Genomic DNA, 9,170 nt, shown 5'->3' with positions numbered 1-9,170 from the left:
ACTGTTATAGCCTCGCTACTGTATATAGCCTCGCTACTGTATATAGCCTCGCTACTGTATATAGCCTCGCTACTGTATATAGCCTCGCTACTGTATATAGCCTCGCTACTGTATATAGCCTCGCTACTGTATATAGCCTCGCTACTGTATATAGCCTCGCTACTGTATATAGCCTCGCTACTGTATATAGCCTCGCTACTGTATATAGCCTCGCTACTGTATATAGCCTCGCTACTGTATATAGCCTCGCTACTGTATATAGCCTCGCTACTGTATATAGCCTCGCTACTGTATATAGCCTCGCTACTGTATATAGCGCCGCTACTGTATATAGCGCCGCTACTGTATATAGCGCCGCTACTGTATATAGCCTCGCTACTGTATATAGCCTCTACTGTATATAGCCTCTCTACTGTATATAGCCCCTCTGCTGTATATAGCCCCTCTGCTGTATATAGCCCCTCTGCTGTATATAGCCCCTCTGCTGTATATAGCCCCTCTGCTGTATATAGCCCCTCTGCTGTATATAGCCCCTCTGCTGTATATAGCCCCTCTGCTGTATATAGCCCCTCTGCTGTATATAGCCCCTCTGCTGTATATAGCCCCTCTGCTGTATATAGCCCCTCTGCTGTATATAGCCCCTCTGCTGTATATAGCCCCTCTGCTGTATATAGCCCCTCTGCTGTATATAGCCCCTCTACTGTATATAGCCCTCTCTGTACTGTATATAGCCTCTCTGCTGTATATAGCCCCTCTGCTGTATATAGCCCCTCTGCTGTATATAGCCCCTCTGCTGTATATAGCCCCTCTGCTGTATATAGCCCCTCTGCTGTATATAGCCCCTCTGCTGTATATAGCCCCTCTGCTGTATATAGCCCCTCTGCTGTATATAGCCCCTCTGCTGTATATAGCCCCTCTGCTGTATATAGCCCCTCTGCTGTATATAGCCCCTCTGCTGTATATAGCCCCTCTGCTGTATATAGCCCCTCTGCTGTATATAGCCCCTCTGCTGTATATAGCCCCTCTGCTGTATATAGCCCCTCTGCTGTATATAGCCCCGCTGCTGTATATAGCCCCGCTACTGTATATAGCCCCGCTACTGTATATAGCCCCGCTACTGTATATAGCCCCGCTACTGTATATAGCCTCGCTACTGTATATAGCCTCGCTACTGTATATAGCCTCTACTGTATATAGCCTCTACTGTATATAGCCTCTACTGTATATAGCCTCACTACTGTATATAGCCTCACTACTGTATATAGCCTCTGCTGTATATAGCCTCTGCTGTATATAGCCTCGCTGCTGTATATAGCCTCGCTGCTGTATATAGCCTCGCTGCTGTATATAGCCTCGCTGCTGTATATAGCCTCGCTGCTGTATATAGCCTCGCTGCTGTATATAGCCTCGCTGCTGTATATAGCCTCGCTGCTGTATATAGCCTCGCTGCTGTATATAGCCTCGCTGCTGTATATAGCCTCGCTGCTGTATATAGCCTCGCTACTGTTGTAGCCTCTCTACTGTATGTAGCCTCTCTACTGTATGTAGCCTCGCTACTGTATGTAGCCTCGCTACTGTATGTAGCCTCGCTACTGTATATAGCCTCGCTACTGTTATAGCCTCGCTACTGTATATAGCCTCGCTACTGTATATAGCCTCTCTACTGTATATAGCCTCGCTACTGTATATAGCCTCGCTGCTGTATATAGCCTCGCTGCTGTATATAGCCTCGCTGCTGTATATAGCCTCGCTGCTGTATATAGCCTCGCTGCTGTATATAGCCTCGCTGCTGTATATAGCCTCGCTGCTGTATATAGCCTCGCTGCTGTATATAGCCTCGCTGCTGTATATAGCCTCGCTGCTGTATATAGCCTCGCTGCTGTATATAGCCTCGCTGCTGTATATAGCCTCTGCTGTATATAGCCTCTGCTGTATATAGCCTCTGCTGTATATAGCCTCTGCTGTATATAGCCTCGCTGCTGTATATAGCCTCGCTGCTGTATATAGCCTGTCTTTTTACTGTTTTATTTCTTTACTTACCTATTGTCCACCTAATACCTTTTTGGCACTATCGGTTAGAGCCTGTAAGTAAGAATTTCACTGTAAGGTCTACACCTGTTGTATTCAGCATTTCACTGTAAGGTCTACACTTGTTGTATTCAGCATTTCACTGTACGGTCTACACCTGTTGTATTCAGCATTTCACTGTAAGGTCTACACCTGTTGTATTCAGCATTTCACTGTGAGGTCTACTACACCTGTTGTATTCAGCATTTCACTGAGGTCTACTACACCTGTTGTATTCAGCATTTCACTGTAAGGTGTACACCTGTTGTATTCAGCATTTCACTGTAAGGTGTACACCTGTTGTATTCAGCATTTCACTGTAAGGTGTACACCTGTTGTATTCGGCATTTCACTGTAAGGTCTACACCTGTTGTATTCGGCATTTCACTGTAAGGTCTACACCTGTTGTATTCGGCATTTCACTGTAAGGTCTACACCTGTTGTATTCGGCATTTCACTGTAAGGTCTACACTTGTTGTATTCGGCATTTCACTGTAAGGTCTACACTTGTTGTATTCGGCATTTCACTGTAAGGTCTACACTTGTTGTATTCGGCATTTCACTGTAAGGTCTACACTTGTTGTATTCGGCATTTCACTGTAAGGTCTACACCTGTTGTATTCGGCATTTCACTGTAAGGTCTACACCTGTTGTATTCAGCATTTCACTGTAAGGTCTACACCTGTTGTATTCAGCATGTCACTGTAAGGTCTACTACACCTGTTGTATTCAGCATGTCACTGTAAGGTCTACTACACCTGTTGTATTCAGCATTTCACTGTAAGGTCTACCTACAACTTGTATTCGGCGCACGTGACAAATAAACTTTGATTTGATTTTGATCTCAGGATAGGAGTGGTGATCTAGGATCAGGAAAACCCCATGCCTATAATCTTACTCATTATAATCTCTAAAGTGGAACTGATCCTAGAGCAGCATTCCTACCCTGAGAGGCTTTGTGAATATGTCACACCCTGGCTGAGAGGACTGTGACTAAACTCAGTATTATAGATATGACTACACCACCCTAGGTTTACACAAAGAGCTCTGAATAACATATGCCACAGGTTCTTTGAGGATGGGCGTGAGTGGAAATACACGAGAGTCAGTGAGGTAACGGTTCACAGGTTAATTTCAGTTTCCATAAACCAAGTTAGCTCTGCCAGCCCCTTACCCTGGACGTCCGCACCTCAAACAAACGCACCTTCCTCTGGGTGTGTCACGTTCCTTAGAATAAATGTCGGACCAAGGCGCAGTGGATGTTGAGTTCCACATTATACTCTCTCACTGTAAAGTGTGTACTGTCTCTCTCACTGTAAAGTGTGTACTGTCTCTCTCACTGTAAAGTGTGTACTGTCTCTCTCACTGTAAAGTGTGTACTGTCTCTCTCACTGTAAAGTGTGTACTGTCTCTCTCACTGTAAAGTGTGTACTGTCTCTCTCACTGTAAAGTGTGTACTGTCTCTCTCACTGTAAAGTGTGTACTGTCTCTCTCACTGTAAAGTGTGTACTGTCTCTCTCACTGTAAAGTGTGTACTGTCTCTCTCACTGTAAAGTGTGTACTCTCTCTCACTGTAAAGTGTGTACTCTCTCTCACTGTAAAGTGTGTACTATCTCTCTCACTGTAAAGTGTGTACTCTCTCTCACTGTAAAGTGTGTACTCTCTCTCACTGTAAAGTGTGTACTGTCTCTCTCACTGTAAAGTGTGTACTCTCTCTCACTGTAAAGTGTGTACTGTCTCTCACTGTAAAGTGTGTACTGTCTCTCTCACTGTAAAGTGTGTACTGTCTCTCTCACTGTAAAGTGTGTACTGTCTCTCTCACTGTAAAGTGTGTACTGTCTCTCTCACTGTAAAGTGTGTACTGTCTCTCTCACTGTAAAGTGTGTACTGTCTCTCTCACTGTAAAGTGTGTACTGTCTCTCTCACTGTAAAGTGTGTACTGTCTCTCTCACTGTAAAGTGTGTACTGTCTCTCACTGTAAAGTGTGTACTGTCTCTCTCACTGTAAAGTGTGTACTGTCTCTCTCACTGTAAAGTGTGTACTGTCTCTCTCACTGTAAAGTGTGTACTGTCGCTCTCACTGTAAAGTGTGTACTGTCTCTCACTGTAAAGTGTGTACTATCTCTCTCACGGTAAAGTGTGTACTCTTTCTCTCACGGTAAAGTGTGTACTCTTTCTCTCACGGTAAAGTGTGTACTCTTTCTCTCACGGTAAAGTGTGTACTCTTTCTCTCACGGTAAAGTGTGTACTCTTTCTCTCACGGTAAAGTGTGTACTCTTTCTCTCACGGTAAAGTGTGTACTCTTTCTCACGGTAAAGTGTGTACTATCTCTCTCACTGTAAAGTGTGTACTATCTCTCTCACTGTAAAGTGTGTACTCTCACTGTAAAGTGTGCACTGTAGGAACAGTGCCACATTGTGTTATTGATAGTATACACAGTACATTAACTGTCCCATGTCATTGAGAAGGTAGAGAGGTCTCAAACACAATGTAATCCTGATGAAGTGATAGGTATTGGCCGATATGTGTCCCTGTTCAGTATGGGGTGATATCTGTGTCCCTGTTCAGTATGGGGTGATATCTGTGTCCCTGTTCAGTATGGGGTGATATCTGTGTCCCTGTTCAGTATGGGGTGATATCTGTGTCCCTGTTCAGTATGGGGTGATATCTGTGTCCCTGTTCAGTATGGGGTGATATCTGTGTCCCTGTTCAGTATGGGGTGATATCTGTGTCCCTGTTCAGTCTGGGGTGATATCTGTGTCCCTGTTCAGTCTGGGGTGATATCTGTGTCCCTGTTCAGTCTGGGGTGATATCTGTGTCCCTGTTTAGTATGGGGTGATATCTGTGTCCCTGTTCAGTCTGGGGTGATATCTGTGTCCCTGTTCAGTCTGGGGTGATATCTGTGTCCCTGTTCAGTCTGGGGTGATATCTGTGTCCCTGTTCAGTCTGGGGTGATATCTGTGTCCCTGTTCAGTCTGGGGTGATATCTGTGTCCCTGTCCAGTCTGGGGTGATATCTGTGTCCCTGTTCAGTATGGGGTGATATCTGTGTCCCTGTTCAGTATGGGGTGATATCTGTGTCCCTGTTCAGTCTGGGGTAATATCTGTGTCCCTGTTCAGTCTGGGGTGATATGTGTCCCTGTTCAGTCTGGGGTGATATATGTGTCCCTGTTCAGTCTGGGGTGATATCTGTGTCCCTGTTCAGTCTGGGGTGATATCTGTGTCCCTGTTCAGTCTGGGGTGATATCTGTGTCCCTGTTCAGTCTGGGGTGATATCTGTGTCCCTGTTCAGTCTGGGGTGATATCTGTGTCCCTGTTCAGTCTGGGGTGATATCTGTGTCCCTGTTCAGTCTGGGGTGATATCTGTGTCCCTGTTCAGTCTGGGGTGATATCTGTGTCCCTGTTCAGTCTGGGGTGATATCTGTGTCCCTGTTCAGTCTGGGGTGATATCTGTGTCCCTGTTCAGTCTGGGGTGATATCTGTGTCCCTGTTCAGTCTGGGGTGATATGTGTCCCTGTTCAGTCTGGGGTGATATCTGTGTCCCTGTTCAGTCTGGGGTGATATGTGTCCCTGTTCAGTCTGGGGTGATATCTGTGTCCCTGTTCAGTCTGGGGTGATATCTGTGTCCCTGTTCAGTCTGGGGTGATATCTGTGTCCCTGTTCAGTCTGGGGTGATATCTGTGTCCCTGTTCAGTCTGGGGTGATATCTGTGTCCCTGTTCAGTCTGGGGTGATATCTGTGTCCCTGTTCAGTCTGGGGTGATATCTGTGTCCCTGTTCAGTCTGGGGTGATATCTGTGTCCCTGTTCAGTCTGGGGTGATATCTGTGTCCCTGTTCAGTCTGGGGTGATATATGTGTCCCTGTTCAGTATGGGGTGATATGTGTCCCTGTTCAGTATGGGGTGATATGTGTCCCTGTTCAGTCTGGTTAGGTGGAGGTCATTGGGGATAACAGACAGTAGTATACATCTTATATAAGCCAGCCTGTAACCTCTGTTTCCATCACGCCTGTACAGAGTACACACTGAACTAATCGTTTAATGGAGGGGTCGACCAACCAACCAATCTGTAGATGTGTGTGTGTGTGACACAACACAGCCCTTGTTTCCATAGCGTCTGGACAGCATGCAGCCTCCACAAATCATTTAATGGAGGGACGGAGCCACAGACCAATATCTAGATGGGTGGGAGTTAGCTCCACACAAAAGAACAAAACAGTAGCTAGCCTCAGAACATGAAAAGTGATTTTTTTACCCCCGTTTAGAGACGTAGCTCAGCCGCCGGAGACTCCGTTCTTCCCCTGTTTAGAGACGTAGCGTAGCCGCCGGAGACTCCCTTCTTCCCCTGTTTAGAGACGTAGCGTAGCCGCCGGAGACTAGCTTATTCCCCTGTTAGAGACGTAGCGTAGCCGCCGGAGACTACCTTCTTCCCCTGTTTAGAGACGTAGCGTAGCCACCGGAGACTCCCTTCTTCCCCTGTTTAGAGACGTAGCGTAGCCGCCGGAGACTACCTTCTTCCCCTGTTTAGAGACGTAGCGTAGCCGCCGGAGACTCCCTTCTTCCCCTGTATAGAGACGTAGCATAGCCGCCGGAGACTCCCTTCTTCCTCTGTTTAGAGACGTAGCGTAGCCGCCGGAGACTCCCTTCTTCCCCTGTTTAGAGACGTAGCGTAGCCGCCGGAGACTCCCTTCTTCCCCTGTTTAGAGACGTAGCGTAGCCGCCGGAGACTCCCTTCTTCCCCTGTTTAGAGACGTAGCGTAGCCGCCGGAGACTCCCTTCTTCCCCTGTTTAGAGACGTAGCTCAGCCGCCGGAGACTCCCTTCTTCCCCTGTTTAGAGACGTACCGTAGCCGCCGGAGACTCCGTTCTTCCCCTGTTTAGAGACGTAGCGTAGCCGCCGGAGACTCCGTTCTTCCCCTGTTTAGAGACGTAGCGTAGCCGCCGGAGACTCCCTTCTTCCCCTGTTTAGAGACGTAGCGTAGCCGCCGGAGACTCCGTTCTTCCCCTGTTTAGAGACGTACCGTAGCCGCCGGAGACTCCGTTCTTCCCCTGTTTAGAGACGTAGCGTAGCCGCCGGAGACTCCGTTCTTCCCCTGTTTAGAGACGTAGCGTAGCCGCCGGAGACTCCCTTCTTCCCCTGTTTAGAGACGTAGCATAGCCGCCGGAGACTCCGTTCTTCCCCTGTTTAGAGACGTACCGTAGCCGCCGGAGACTCCCTTCTTCCCCTGTTTAGAGACGTAGCGTAGCCGCCGGAGACTCCGTTCTTCCTTTTCCTCTCACCATTAAAGAAACGAAAGAAACTGGCATGTGGTAAGCCTCGCCACAACGCTGGAACAAGTTCTGCCCCAACTGCAGTAGCCAATCAAGCGGCAACTTACAGGAGAGAAGAACACTTAAAGCCACAAGCTGGAGTTTGTGTTTCAACCCAATGACTCTCGATCTCAACACGCGAGACGACTGGTTGGCTTTAAAACGCACAATCTGGGATGTTTCATTTGAGACTGGCAACATTTCTCCAGCCCGATCTCAGGTTAGTTTGTCGGTGGCTGTGGAGAAATGTAACCACACTCGAATGAAATATCCCAGATTGTGCCTTTAAAGCCACCCATCTCGTCTCGTGTGTTGGAGCGTTTCCTTTCAAACGTTTCACGAGACATCTTGTTATTACACCCACAGCTTGGTTGGGAGACAGGGACAGACAGATACCATGTGTCTTCTCAACTTTTAACACTGTCATAATGGAAAACACAACACATGAGAAGCAGAGTCTGGCAGTGGTACCCTATCCACTATATAGTGCACTAGTTTTACCAACATCCCTATAGACCCTGTTCAAAGTAGTGCACTAGTTTTACCAACAGCCCTGTGGACCCTGTTCAAAGTAGTGCACTAGTTTTACCAACATCCCTATGGACCCTGTTCAAAGTAGTGCACTAGTTTTACCAACAGCCCTATAGACCCTGTTCAAAGTAGTGCACTAGTTTTTACCAACAGCCCTATAGACCCTGTTCAAAGTAGTGCACTAGTTTTACCAACAGCCCTATAGACCCTGTTCAAAGTAGTGCACTAGTTTTTACCAACAGCCCTATAGACCCTGTTCAAAGTAGTGCACTCGTTTTTACCAACAGCCCTATGGACCCTGTTCAAAGTAGTGCACTAGTTTTACCAACAGCCCTATGGACCCTGTTCAAAGTAGTGCACTAGTTTTCACCAACAGCCCTATAGACCCTGTTCAAAGTAGTGCACTAGTTTTACCAACAGCCCTATGGACCCTGTTCAAAGTAGTGCACTAGTTTTTACCAACAGCCCTATAGACCCTGTTCAAAGTAGTGCACTAGTTTTCACCAACAGCCCTATAGACCCTGTTCAAAGTAGTGCACTAGTTTTTACCAACAGCCCTATAGACCCTGTTCAAAGTAGTGCACTAGTTTTTACCAACAGCCCTGTGGACCCTGTTCAAAGTAGTGCACTAGTTTTTACCAACAGCCCTATAGACCCTGTTCAAACTAGTGCACTAGTTTTTACCAACAGCCCTATAGACCCTGTTCAAAGTAGTGCACTAGTTTTACCAACAGCCCTATGGACCCTGTTCAAAGTAGTGCACTAGTTTTCACCAACAGCCCTATAGACCCTGTTCAAAGTAGTGCACTAGTTTTCACCAACAGCCCTATAGACCCTGTTCAAAGTAGTGCACTAGTTTTACCAACAGCCCTATGGACCCTGTTCAAAGTAGTGCACTAGTTTTTACCAACAGCCCTATAGACCCTGTTCAAAGTAGTGCACTAGTTTTTACCAACAGCCCTGTGGACCCTGTTCAAAGTAGTGCACTAGTTTTTACCAACAGCCCTGTGGACCCTGTTCAAAGTAGTGCACTAGTTTTTACCAACAGCCCTATAGACCCTGTTCAAAGTAGTGCACTAGTTTTTACCAACAGCCCTATAGACCCTGTTCAAAGTAGTGCACTAGTTTTTACCAACAGCCCTATGGACCCTGTTCAAAGTAGTGCACTAGTTTTACCAACAGCCCTATAGACCCTGTTCAAAGTAGTGCACTAGTTTTACCAACAGCCCTATGGACCCTGTTCAAATTAGTGCACTAGTTTTACCAA

The sequence above is a fragment of the Salvelinus alpinus genome, chromosome 27, assembly GCF_045679555.1.
Source record: "Salvelinus alpinus chromosome 27, SLU_Salpinus.1, whole genome shotgun sequence".
Lineage (NCBI taxonomy): Eukaryota > Metazoa > Chordata > Actinopteri > Salmoniformes > Salmonidae > Salvelinus > Salvelinus alpinus.
Note: the sequence above shows the minus strand (reverse complement) of the source record.